The 14,455-nt window shown below is 42.6% G+C and overlaps 1 non-coding gene across 1 annotated transcript; it reads left to right on the forward strand.

Moving 5' to 3' along the window:
* The first annotated feature begins 10,352 nt into the window (after positions 1-10,352).
* Positions 10,353-10,433, forward strand: Trnap-agg79 (transfer RNA proline (anticodon AGG) 79). Its single transcript has one exon. It is a non-coding gene; the product is annotated as a tRNA-Pro (tRNA).
* The last annotated feature ends 4,022 nt before the right edge of the window (positions 10,434-14,455 follow it).

Genomic DNA, 14,455 nt, shown 5'->3' on the forward strand with positions numbered 1-14,455 from the left:
TTCCCCAATGGCTCTTTTGGGTACCAGAAAGCTACAATGGCCTCCCCAGGAGAAAATAAAAATAGGTATTTTGAGGGTTACAGAGGAAAAGTGGTTTCTTCATAGGACTTCATGGTATTCTTTTTTAAAATGAGGTTTACAGAATTCCACCATCCCCATCTTATTAGTTTTAACTTTCCAGAAAGGAGGGTGTTTCTAAGCCACTAGTAGATATCAAATGCAAGATGGGTGCTCAAAGTTAGGAAACAGGGATCTTTAAGGTTCCTCCAAGAGCTGGTATGGGGGGCATCCTGAACCACACTTGACTATGCCCTTCCCAGTGTTCTACAGTCATGACACCAAAGCTAAGAATGGGAATTGAGCTGATCCTAAAGTCAACGAGGCAGAGGGCCTGTGCAGGCTAGTGACAAACTCCGTGTCTGTAAAGGGCCTTATCCCAAGCTTCCAGGTCCCTCCCCACGTGGAAAGTGCCCCACTTGTTCCTGCTGCCTCAGGAATGGACAGGGACTTCAAGACCAGGAACCAGACTGGCTCTGGCTGTGACATTCTACTCCCTCCAAAAAGTGAAGGGTCCGTGCTCCAGTCACACTAAGGAGGCCTGTATAGAGTGATGTCGCTCGATCAAGCTCCTGGAAAATCTGTCAGATGGCTGCCTTTCTCCGTTTCCTCTGGTATAAATGTTACAGAACCCAAATCCAGCTACTTGGTCCTTTCCCCCTTTCTAAGGGAGATGAAATCCTACCACCTTATTCATTTCATTAATTTATTCATTTATTTAGTAAGTTTTATTTTTATTTATGTTTGGAGGTTTTGGGGGGGGGTTGGTTTTGTTTTTTTTTTTATATGTTGGTGCAAATATATGCACGTGTCCATGGAAACCAGAAGAGAGTTATCAGATCGCCCGGAGCTGGAATTCTAAGTGGTTGGGAGCCACCCAGCATGGGTGCTGGGAATTGAATCCCAGTCCGGCAGACAGGCATGGACACTTAAGCACTGAGCCTCCTTTTTTTAACCCATTGTCATTTCTGTCCACCCCCTACATCTGTTGAATTTATTCAGTTATATAAAACATGCCCTTTTAAAGTGACTTGGGAATTCTGAGCCTTGAGACAGTGACTGCAGAGCCACTCGGCAGTTAAGAGCACTTAACTCACCACCCAGGGACTTGCCTGCAGGTCTCAGCATCCACATGGCAACTCATAATCCACAGTTCCAGGCCATCCGTGGGCGCCAGGCACATATCAAGTACACATGCGTACATACAGGCAGAACACTCATACCCAAAAAATAAAAATCTAAAACAAAACAGAAGGGCAACAGCAAAAAACCTAACCACCTTAAGTCCAGACAGTAGTGGCTCACGCCTTTAATCCCACGGCCAGGAGGATCTCCGAGTTCCAAACGTCTTCTGCAGAGAAACCTTGTCTCAGAAAAGCAAAAAAAAAAAAACCAAACCAACCAACCAGACAACAAAACCCACCTTAAGCAAGATTGCTGACATGTATTTACAATCCTAGCATTTAAAAGTCTGAGACAGGGGGCTGGGGATTTAGCTCAGTGGTAGAGCGCTTACCTAGGAAGCGCAAGGCCCTGGGTTCGGTCCCCAGCTCCGAAAAAAAGAACCAAAAAAAAAAAAAAAAAAAAAAAAAAAAGTCTGAGACAGGGGGATTGCTTTGACTTCAGTGTCGGCTTGTGCTAAATAGTGAATTCCAGGAGCCTGAGCTAGTGTGTCCAAAAGCTGTCTCTCCAGGAAGGCAACAGATTTGCACAGACTATCGGGTGCCTTCTCATAGGTGGGGACCTGCACAAAAAGACACAAGGGGTCCTAATTGATTAGTCACGAGACGCTTTTCAGTTCTGCACACCTCAGAACAGGACCACTTCTTCCGGGGTTGCTCTTCACACTGATCCGTTCCCTCTGTTCCTGCCCTGGACGTCACACGTGGACAGGCCGCAGGAGTGGCTGCCCAAAGAAAACATGTCCCCTCCTTGTGGAAGACGGGTCGGGTGAGGTGAGATAGGGTGTGAAGGCTGTCCTGGACAAGTACAGTAACCCTGCCCTCGGAGGTTCCGTAATGTGATCCGCGGAACCAGATCACTTCCTCAGTTCTTGTTTGTTCTGGGCGCTGAGGAAAGACGGTCGCTGAAGTCACCACCGTAGGCCGAAGCATGTGGCAGATAACTTTGTCAATCTATCCACAAATCACCCCATCCTCTTTTTAACCGCCCTTCTCCATTTGGTTGCGCTTCCTTCCTTACTTAGGCATTATCTTAAGTCAGTGATGTCTGCAGAGGCCCGCAGCTCACTGGATTTGGGCCACCAGAATATACAACATGTTCCATGTTGTAGAAAGCCTGTGACCGCTTGTCAAAGCAGTTCTGTGGAGAGACCTGATACCAGCTCGGAGGAACTTGCCCAAGATGGGGACACAGTATATTCAGGGGACTGTCTTTCTGAACTTCCATGGACTCTGGGGTCCTCTCCTGTAAGTCAGACCTCCAGTGAATTTGCCACTGCTCCCCTGAATGGTGGACACCCATCCCCAAAATGAGGCCACTCACTTCTGAGGGGAAAGCCTGGGCTCTGAAGCCCTGTTTAAGGGATCTGCAGGACAGTTTGCCGTTTGCTGGGGAAGGTCTTGTGCAATCAGCCTGAACTACAGGTGTTTCTACCGCAGGCCTTGGGGCTTTCTGGTTGTGAAATGAGACAGTCATCTACCCCGTGCCTGCTGCATCTGCTTTCCCTCCTGGCCATGCTGGAGGTCAAACCTAGGGCCTCGTACAGGCTGAGGGCCCACCCTAGCCACATGTGGGTAGGCCTGAGCCAGATCCCTGAAATGCAGGTAGCCCACCTTGCCACAGCGTCAGGCCTCAGCTGCTCTCCACCACCTCTCCAATCTGCACCTTTCATATCTTGCAAACCAACAACCAATGGACGGCACTGACAAGCTCCGTATCCCTCCACCCCCACTCCCACCCCACCCCCACCCAGCCTGTGTGCGGACCCTGGAGAAATACCTTCCTGGACATCCGCTTTTGAGGACCGAGGAACCTCTTCAGATTCTTTAAATGAACTTGGATATTCAGTGGGTGTGGTTTTGTTTTCAAGACAGGGCGGTGGTCCCTGAGGAAGCCAGGTCTCCCTGCAGGGGGTGCTAAGCCCTTCCTTAGTTACAGCTAAGCTGCCTTTTCTCCAGGAACAATAAATGCTTTGTCCCAAACTCTGGATGTGATGGGCTAGGTGGTTTCTAAAGGGCTTTCTTCCCTTCAGCGCTGAGTCAAAGTTACAGGAACTACTGAAAGGGGGGAGGGGGGCTCAGTGCAAGTCGACTGTATCGCTTTGGGGCTTAGCTTGGAGGTAGAACTCAGCTGTGTGCATGCGGAACTGGGTTCTTTCCCCAGAACCAAACAGACCACTGGATGGTTTATAATATTTTTATGTGCGCCCACCTTTAATCCCAACCCTTGGGAGGCAGAGGCAGGTGGGTTCCATTGGGTTAAGGCCACCCAGTGCGAGGTCTCACTGCATAAGAGCAAGCGAGACTTGTCTCTAAAAGAAAACAGTTCAATTTTTTTTTTTTTAATAAATGAGCAAAGTGAGTCTGATAATCAAGGAAGACAGCCGCCAGCATGTGCTGTGTTGGTAAAACTCAGGCGTTCAAACACATAAGGTGAGTTTGGAAAAACGTGTTTGACCGGTTGCCCAGTAGTTTTTCCTTGTGGTGGATGAACAATGCAGTTAATGACCATTCTCCTGACCTTTGGGCCTGTGATCTCATCCTTGGTCCGAGACCTGCTGTCACTTTGCATATCAGTGTAAGGCTTCCGGGATATCGGACAGGGACTGGGACGGTGGAGGGGCGTGTCAACCGAGTGGTAGAAAGAAACGGGAATTTGTCCCGCATGATGGCGTCTCTGCCCATGCCTTGCTGTAATCTCAGCATTCTGGAGGCAGAGGCTGGGGGTTCAGAAGGTCAGGGTCATTTGAGGTCACCTTGGGTTACCTTTTTAAAAAAGTGGGGATAGGGGTTAGGGATTTAGCTCACTGGTGGAGCGCTTGCCTAGCAAACACAAGGCCCTGGGTTTGGTCCCCAGCTCCGGGGAAAAAGAAAAAGGAAAAAAAAAAGTGGGGATAGAGGGGGTTGGGGATTTAGCTCAGTGGTAGAGCGCTTGCCTAGGAAGCGCAAGGCCCTGGGTTCAGTCCCCAGCTCCGGGAAAAAAAAAAAGAAATTGTCACTTGCCAGAGTCGCCACCAAAGGCCAAGTGGATGTCTGAGGTCTGAGCTGCTGCCTGGAGCCATGTTGGTGTCCATGGGCTGTGCTGCCACTGGGGTGGGAGGTGGGGTGGAGGCATGTTAATGTCCATGGTCCTTGTTACCACGGAAGGTCATGGAACTGTCCGTGCTCTGTGCTGCCACCTAGAGCCACGCTTATGTCCGTGGCCCATGCCGTAGCCAGAAACCACGTGGGTGTCCATGATCCTTGCTGCTGCTGACTGTGAAGGGCAAGGAAGCTTCTTCTGCAGTGGTATCGATGAGTGCAGACTCACATTTGAGAATGAGAGACTTAGAAAGACGGCTTCTGTGACCACTTCTCTCTCCTACCCCCACGGGCCACCCCAAAAGAAACAGTCTGAACAGGAAGCCGTTGAAAGTTGAAAGCCACTGAAATCTTTTTTTTTTTTTTTTTTTTTTTTTTTTTTGGTTCTTTTTTTCGGAGCTGGGGATCGAACCCAGGGCCTTGCGCTTCCTAGGTAAGCGCTCTACCACTGAGCTAAATCCCCAGCCCCAAGCCACTGAAATCTTAAAAGTGTCGATAAAGAGCCGAGAAGTGTTGGCCTGCGCCTTTAATCCCAGCACTGGGGAGGCAGAGGCAGGCAAGTCTCTGAGTTCACCACCAGCCTGATCTACAGATCGAGTTCTAGGACAGCCAGGGCTACATTGAGACCTGTCTCAGGAAAGAAAAAAAAAAGTGATGCTATTCGGTGAGTCAGGGAGAGATGGCTCAGTGGTTAAGAGCATTGGCTGTAATTCCGGAGGATCTGGGTTCAATTCCAGTAACTCCAGTTCTAGGATACCTGGAATCCCCACACAGACATACATAAAGCAAGACACATATGCACATAAAATAAATGAATCTAAAAAACCCCACAAAAACCAGGCTGTGGTAGAGATGCTGGAGTGTACCTCTTCCCTGCTGAGGGCTTCTGGAAGGAGTGGGGTAGAGAAGGACTCAGCTTTCTTAAAGGGGCAGACCACTGGGAGTTTGACCTGCTCTGGTGAGTATATGGGGGACAGGAATTGCACTTGGCATTTTTTTTTCTTTTCTTCTTTGTTTTGGAGGAGGGAGGGAAGAAGGGAGGAAGGGAGGGAGAGAGAGACAGAGAGAGAGAGAGAGATCCTGGGAGGACTGGGAAGTAGTGTGGTCAGGGTGCATTATGGGAATTTTTTCCAAATAATCCAAAAAAATGTTTAAAAAAGAAAAGAAAAGGCTACTAGTAATTGTGAGTTTGACTTACTACCAAAGAACTAGGCACAAGATTTCGGAAATTATTAAAATCCTCTTACTAGCCAGGCTTAGTGGCACTCAGAAGGCGGAGGCAAGTAAATGTCTATGATTCCAAGGGCTGCCTGATCTACTTAATGAAACCCTGTTGAAAAGGAAAACAAAAAAGAAATTGAAACGCACGCACACACACACACACCAATCCTCTTACCTTTCCCATAACATACCAGGCTGAGCTCAGATTTTCAACATGTACATCATGAAAATAACACATGGAGCCGGAGAGATGGAGGTCAGATCAACAGCCAAGAACACTTAGTCCTCCCGCAGATGACCCAGGGTGGGTTCCCTATACCTATTGATGGTTCACAACCACCTGCAACTACACACACACACACACACACTCTCTCTCTCTCTCTTTCCAACACACACACACACACACACACACACACACACACACGAGACAGAGAGAGACAGAGAGAGATTCATGCACACAAATAAGATACATTTTTAAAAACACATACACAACACCTTGAATTCACAAGCAGTTATGAGAATCCAGCTCCATTCCATTAAAAATATTTGCAAAGTAAAAGTCTTTTCATTTGGGGCTGGAGAGATGGCTCAGTGGATAAGAGCACTGACTGCTCTTCCAGAGGTCCTGAGTTCAAATCCCAGCAACCACATGGTAGCTCGTAACCATCTGTAATGGGATCTGATGTCCTCTTCTGGTGTACCCGAAGAGAGTTACAGTGTACTTATATATAATAAATAAATCTTTTTTTTAAAAAAAAGGGGGGGTTGGGGATTTAGCTCAGTGTAGAGCGCTTACCTAGCAAGCGCAAGGCCCTGGGTTCAGTCCTCAGCTCCAGGAAAAAAAAAAAAAAGAACAGAATTGTAAAGACCTTTAGGACTGGAGAGTTATCCCACCAGTTAAGAGTACGGGCTGCTCTTCCGTAGGATCTAGGTTTTGTTTTGTTTTGTTTTTTAAATTCTATTAAACATTTTTTCTTCTCTTTTATTGCATAATTTTTTATTTACAGTTCAAATGTCATCCCCTTTCCTGGTTTCCCCTCCGGAAACCCCCTATCCCATCCCCCGCCCACTACTTCAATGAGGGTGCTCACCCACCCACCCACTCCCTCCTGCCTCCCCTTCCTAATATTCCCCTACACTGGGGCATCTGGGGCATCGAGCCTTCACAGGACCAAGGGCCTCTCCTCCCATCAATGTCCTACAAGGCCATCCTCTGCTACATATGCGGCAGGAGTCCTGGGTCTCTCCATGTGTACTTTTTGATTGGTGGTTTAGTTCCTGGGAGCTCTGGTGGGTCTGCTTGGTTGAGATTGTTGTTCTACTCATGAGGTTGCAAACCCCTTCAACTCCTTCAGCCCTTTCTCTAACTCCTCCACTGGGGTCCTGTGCTCAGTCCAATGGTTGGCTGTGAGCATCTGGCTCTGTATTTGTCAGGCTCTGGCAGAGCCTCTTAGGAGACAGCATATCAGGCTCCTGTCAGCATGCACTTTTTGGCATCCCTAATAGTGTCTGGGTTTGGTGGCTGTATATGGGATGGATCCCCAGGTGAGGCAGTCTATAGATGACCTTCCCTTCAGTCTCTCTACTCCGCACTTTGTCTCCGTATTTCCGCCTGTGAGTATTTTGTTTCCCCTTCTAAGAAGGACTGAAACATCTATATTTTGGTCTTTCTTCTTCTTGAGCTTCATGTGGTTTGTGAATTGTATCTTGGGTATTCTGAGCTTTGAGGATAATATCCACTTATCAGTAAGTGCATACCATGTGTGTGTTTTTTTTTTTTTTTTTTGTGTCTGGGTTAGCTCACTCAGGATATTTTCTAGTTCCATCCATTTGCCTAAGAATTTCATGAAGTCATTGTTTTTGATAGCTGAGTAGTATTCCATTGTGTAAATGTACCATCTTTTCTGTATCCATTCCTCTGCTGGATACCACACAGTTTTTATCACTATTGCTCTGTAATGTGGCTTGAGGTCAGGGATGACGATTCCCCCAGAAGTTCTCTTATTGTTGAGAATAGTTTTCGCTATCCTGTTTTTTGTTTTGTTTCGTTTCGTTTTTGTTTGTTTGTTTTGTTTTTGGGGTTTTTGATTTTTTTTTGTTATTCCAAATGAATTTGAAAATTGTTCTTCCTAACTCTATGAAGAATTGAGTTGGAATTTTGATGGGGATTGCATTGAATTTGTAGATTGCTTTCTGCAAGATATTATAATATTAATCCTGCCAATCTGTGAGCATGGGAGTCTTTCCATCTTCTGAGATCTTCTTCTATTTCTTTCTTCAGAGACTTGAAGTTCTTGTCATACAGATCTTTTACTTGCTTAGTCAGACTTGTACCGAGGTATTTAATGCTATTTGTGACTACTGTGAAGGGTGTCATTTCCCTAATTTCTTTCTCCGCCTGTTGTGTAGTGGAAGGCTACTGATTTGTTTGAGTTAATTTTATATCCAGCCACTTTGCTGAAGGTGTTTATCAGCTGAAAGGAGTTCTCTGGTGGAATTTTTGGGTTTGCTTAAATATACTATCATATCATCTGCAAATAGTGATATTTTGACTTCTTCCTTTCCAATTTGTATCCCTTTAACCTCCTTTTGTTGTCAAATTGCTCTGGCTAAGACTTTGAGTACTATATTGAATAATCAGGGAGAGAGTGGGCAGCCTTGTCTAGTCCCTGATTTTAGTGGGATTGCTTCAAGTTTCTCTCCATTTAGTTTGATGTTGGCTACTGGTTTGCTGTATATTGCTTTTACTATGTTTAGGTATGGGTTGAATTCCTCCTGATCTTTCCAAGACTCTTACTGTGAAGGGATGTTTGAATTTTGTTAAATGCTTTTTCAGCAGCTAATGAGATGATCATATGGTTTTTTTCTTTGAGTTTGTTTATATAGTGGATTATGTTGGTGGATTTCTGTATATTGAATCATCCCTGCATCCCTGGGATGAAGCCTACTTGATCATGATGGATGATTGTTTTAATGTGTTCTTGGATTCAGTTTTCAAGAATTTTATTGAGCATTTTTGCATCAGTATTCATAAGGAAAATGGGTCTGAAGTTCTCCTTCTTTGTTGGATCTTTGTGTGATTTAGGAATAAGCGTAATTGTGGCTTCATAAAACAAATTGGGTAGTGTTCCTTCTGTTTCTATTTTGTTTATAGTTTGAAGAGTATTGGTATTAGGTCTTCTTTGAAAGTCTAATAGGGGTTGGGGATTTATCTCAGTGGTAGAGCACTTGCCTAGCAAGCGCAAGGCCCTGGGTTCAGTCCCCAGCTCCAAAAAAAAAAAAAAAAAAAAAAAAAAAGAAAGTCTAATAAAATTCTGCACTAAACCCATCTGGTCTTGGGATTTTTTTGCTTGGGAGACTTTTAATGACTGCTTCTATTTCTTTAGGGGTTATGGGGCTATTTAGATGGTCTATCTGATCCTGATTTAACTTCTGATATCTGTCTAGAAAATTGTCCATTTCCTCCAAATTTTCCAGTTTTGTTGAGTATAGGCTTTTGTAGCAGGATCTGATAATTTTTTTAATTTCCTCTGTTTCTGTTGTTATGTCTCCCTTTTCATTTCTGATTTTGTTAATTTGTATACTGTCTCTGTGCCCTCTGGTTTGTCTTGCTAAGGATTTATCTATCTTGTTGAGTTTTTCAAAGTACCAGCTCCTGATTTTGTTGATTATATAGTTCTCTTTGTTTCTACTTGATTGATATCACCCCTGAGTTTGATTATTTCCTGCCTTCTACTCCTCCTGGGTGTATTTGCTTCTTTTTGTTCTAGAGCTTTTAGGTGTGCTGTCAAGCTGCTAGTATATGCTCTCTCCAGTTCCTTTTTGGAGGCACTTAGAGCTATGAGTTTTCCTCTTAGCACAGCTTTCATTGTGTCCCATAAGTTTGGGTATGTTGTACCTTCATTTTCATCAAATTCTAAAAAGTCTTTAATTTCCTTCTTTATTTCTTCCTTGACCAAATTATCACTGAGTAGAGCATTATTCAGCTTCCATGTGTATGTGGGCTTTCTGTTGTTTTTGTTGTTATTGAAGACCAGCCTTAGTCCGTGGTGATCTAATAAGATGCAGGAGATTATTTCAATCTTCTTTTATCTTTTGAGGCTGGTTGTGTGACCAATTATATGGTCAATTTTGGAGACGGTACCATGAGGTGCTGAGAAGAAGGTATATTCTTTTGGTTTAGGATGAAATATTCTATAGATATCTGTTAAATCCATTTGGTTCAGAACTTCTGTTAGTTTCACTGTGTCTCTGTTTAGTTTCTATTTCCATGATCTGTCCATTGATGACAGTGTGGTGTTGAAGTCTCCACTATTATTTTGTGAGGTGCAATGTGCGCTTTGAGCTTTAGTAAGGTTTCTTTTATGAATGTAGGTGCTCTTGCATTTGGAGCATTGATATGCAGAATTGAGAGTTCATCTTGGTAGATTTTTTTTTCCCTTGGCGTGCATGAAGTGTCCTTCCTTAACTTTTTTTTAGTAACTTTTGGTTGAAAGTTGATTTTATTTGATATTAAAATGGCTACACCAGCTTATTTCTTGGGACCATTTGCTTGGAAAGTTTTTTTCCAGCCTTTTACTCTGAGGCAGTATCTATCTTTGTCACTGAGATGTGTTTCCTGTATGCAGCAAAATGCTGGGTACTGTTTACCTACCCAGTTTGTTAGTCTATGTCTTTTAATTAGGGAATTGAGTCCATTGACGTTAAGAGATATTAAGGAAAAGTGATTGTTGCTTCCTATTATTTTTGTTGTTAGAGGTAGAATTATGTTTTTGTGACTATCTTTTTTGGGTTTGTTAAAAGAAGATTACTTTCGGGGTTGGGGATTTGGCTCAGTGGTAGAGCGCTTGCCTAGGAAGCGCAAGGTCCTGGGTTCAATCCCCAGCCCCGAAAAAAAGAAAAAAGAAAAAAAAAAAAAGAAAAAAAGAAGATTACTTTCTTGCTTTTTCTAGAGTGTAATTTCCCTCCTTGTGTTGGAGTTTTCCATCTATTATCCTTTGTAGGACTAGATTTGTGGAAAGGTATTGTGTAAATTTGGTTTTGTCATGGAATATCTTGGTTTCTCCATCTATGTTAATTGAGAGTTTTGCTGGATACAGTAGCCTGGGCTGGCATTTGTGTTCTCTTAGGGTCTGTATGACATCTGTCCAGGTTCTTCCAGCTTTCATAGTCTCTGGTGAGAAGTCTGGTGTAATTTTGTTAGGTCTGCCTTTATATGTTACTTGACCTTTTTCCCTTACTGCTTTTAATATTCTTTCTTTGTTTTGTGCATTTGGTGTTTTGATTATTATGTGATGGAAGGAGTTTCTTTTCTGGTCCAATCTATTTGGAGTTCTGTAGGCTTCTTATACGTTCATAGACTTCTCTTTCTTTAGGTTAGGGACGTTTTCATCTATAATTTTGTTCAAGATATTTAAGTTGGGAATTTGCACTCTCTTCTATACCTATTATCTTTATGTTTGGTCTTCTCATTGTGTCCTGGATTTCCTGAATGTTTTGGGTTAGGAGCTTTTTGCATTTTGCATTTTCTTTGACTGTTGTGTCAAAGTTTTCTATGGAATCTTCTGCACCTGACATTCTCTCTTCTATCTCTTGTATTCTGTCGGTGATGCGTGCATCTATGACTCCTGATCTCTTTCCTAGGTTATCTATCTCCAGTGTTGTCTCCCTTTGTGATTTCTTTATTGTTTCTATTTCCATTTTTAGATCCTGCATGGTTTTGTTCAATTCTTTCACCTGTTTGGCTTTGTTTTCTTGTAACTCTTTTTTTTTTCTTTTCTTTTCTTTTTTTCGGAGCTGGGGACCGAAACCAGGGCCTTGCGCTTGCTAGGCAAGTGTTCTACCACTGAGCTAAGTCCCCAACCCCTTCTTGTAACTCTTTAAGGGATTTTTGTGTTTCCTCTTTAAGGGGTTCTACTTGTTTACCTGTGTTGTCCTGTATTTCTTTTTTTTTTATTTAGAGAATACTTTATTAGTTTTTGTAATCAAACCCACGTAGATAAGACCTTACATATTTAATACAGTGCGTTACCCCTGTACAAATGGAAAAAACTTAAGTTCAACATTTCTAGACCAATATGGCTGTTAATTTCTGTACAGTGCCAACTCAACACAGTAAACGGGGATACTTTTTTCCATAGTTGACAGCACAGCTAAAGTTTCCAAAAATTCAAATTATATATCTGTATATATATATTTATATTTATATAAAAAGACCAATAATAGCAGTGTGTTATGCATCAACAGCAGCAACAGCTTTTCCAGGTTCTGCAGTCATCTGAACAAAACTGTAGAGACATCCAGCACACTCCATTAAAAAAAAAAAAAGTAAAAAAACAAAACCCGAGAAAACAGCACAGTTTTGTTACTCTTGTGGTACCTGGCACCATTTTTTTTTTTAAATTAGCTTCTCAATCATCATCTGGGAAGAAAACATTCTGAGCAACATCATTAAAAACAGCTCTGATAAAGCACGGTCACTACTACATATCATAAAGCAGGTACAAGCTATTTTACATCCACAGAGGTATGATACAGTACTGTCCTACATCTATAATACTAGAGGATACAATTTAAAAGGCATTATTTGAGACTTGATTCTACTTTTCCAGCAGAGGGCCCAAAGGATGGTGTGACATAGCTTTGTAAAAAAACATACTCTAGACAGGATTTCCTTTCACTAGTGGCACAGTTCTAAGGATTCATTCTCTCCATGAATGTCAGCTAAAACCGTTATTAAAAAAATGAAATATCCCTAAAACAAAACCGTATAACCACCGGATTCACATGAAGATGACCTAGTGGAGACAAGCTGGACCTCACCTTACCAACAAGCTATCAAATCTGTTATGTTTAAACAGTGAGACCTCCAAGGAAGGAGATGCCAAGTAGTGCTTCAAAGCTTCGGACCACAATCAAACACAGCATCATTTTCAACAGAAGCAGAAGCTCATCTGAATATGCTCAAGGATGCTGACATCAACATTTAATCATCTGCTCACTCATCCAGGAAGAAGGGGAGATCAGTTACTACTGTACTTTATTGTGTTCAACCAAATCACCATGTTACAAAAATAGCAAGCTGCCATAATAAAAAATAATGCTCCTCTATCCAGCACCAGATAGCATCATTTTACTTTCAAGCCTAGAAATTGCGCACTTGTATATAAACCAACCGAAGATGAGGATTGAGAGTTCATCTTGGTGGATTTTTCCTTTGATGAATATGAAGTGTCCTTCCTTATCTTTTTTGATGACTTTTAATTGAAAATTGATTTTATTTGATATTAGAATGGCTACTCCAGCCTGCTTCTTCTGACCATTTGCTTGGAAAGTTGTTTTCCAGCCTTTCACTCTGAGGTAGTGTCTGTCTTTGTCTCTGAGGTGTGTTTCCTGTAGGCAGCAGAATGCAGGGTCCTCATTGCGTATCCAGTTTGTTAATCTATGTCTTTTTATTGGGGAGTTGAGGCCATTGATGTTGAGAGATATTAAGGAATAGTGATTATTGCTTCCTGTTATATTCATATTTGGATGTGAGGTTATGTTTGTGTGCTTTTCTTCTCTTTGTTTTGTTGCCAAGACGATTAGTTTCTTGCTTCTTCTAGGGTATAGCTTGCCTCCTTATGTTGGGCTTTACCCTTTATTATCCTTTGTAGTGCTGGATTTGTAGAAAGATATTGTGTAAATTTGGTTTTGTCATGGAATATCTTGGTTTCTCCATCTATGTTAATTGAGAGTTTTGCAGGATACAGTAACCTGGGCTGGCATTTGTGTTCTCTTAGGGTCTGTATGACATCTGTCCAGGATCTTCTGGCCTTCATAGTTTCTGGCGAAAAGTCTGGTGTGATTCTGATAGGTCTGCCTTTATATGTTACTTGACCTTTTCCCCTTACTGCTTTTAATATTCTTTCTTTATTTTGTGCGTTTGGTGTTTTGACTATTATGTGACGGGAGGAGTTTCTTTTCTGGTCCAATCTATTTGGAGTTCTGTAGGCTTCTTTTATGTCTATGGGTATCTCTTTTTTTAGGTTAGGGAAGTTTTCTTCTATGATTTTGTTGAAGATATTTACTGGTCCTTTGAGCTGGGAGTCTTCACTCTCTTCTATACCTATTATCCTTAGGTTTGATCTTCTCATTGAGTCCTGGATTTCCTGTATGTTTTGGACCAGTAGCTTTTTCCGCTTTACATTATCTTTGACAGTTGAGTCAATGATTTCTATGGAATCTTCTGCTCCTGAGATTCTCTCTTCCATCTCTTGTATTCTGTTGGTGAAGCTTGTATCTACAGCTCCTTGTCTTTTCTTTTGATTTTCTATGTCCAGGGTTGTTTCCATGTGTTCTTTCTTGATTGCTTCTATTTCCATTTTTAATTCCTTCAACTGTTTGATTGTGTTTTCCTGGAATTCTTTCAGGGATTTTTGTGTCTCCTCTCTATGGGTTTCTACTTGTTTATTTATGTTTTCCTGGAATTCTTTCAAGCATTTTTGCGATTCCTCTCTGTAGGCTTCTACTTGTTCTCTAAGGGAGTTCTCCACGTCTTTCTTGAAGTCCTCCAGCATCATGATCAAATACGATTTTGAAACTAGATCTTGCTTTTCTGGTGTGTTTGGATATTCCATGTTTATTTGGGTGGGAGAATTGGGCTCCGATGATGCCATGTAGTCTTGGTTTCTGTTGCTTGGGTTCCTGCTTGCCTCTCGCCATCAGATTATCTCTAGTGTTACTTTGTTCTGCTATTTCTGACAGTGGCTAGACTGTCCTATAAGCCTGTGTGTCAGGAGTGCTGTAGACCTGTTTTCCTGTTTTCTTTCAGCCAGTTATGGGGACAGAGTGTTCTGCTTTCGGGCGTGTAGTTTTTCCTCTCTACAGGTCTTCAGCTGTTCCTGTGGGCCTGTGTCTTGAGTTCACCAGGCAGG

The sequence above is a fragment of the Rattus norvegicus genome, chromosome 14 (assembly GCF_036323735.1).
Source record: "Rattus norvegicus strain BN/NHsdMcwi chromosome 14, GRCr8, whole genome shotgun sequence".
Classification (NCBI taxonomy): domain Eukaryota; kingdom Metazoa; phylum Chordata; class Mammalia; order Rodentia; family Muridae; genus Rattus; species Rattus norvegicus.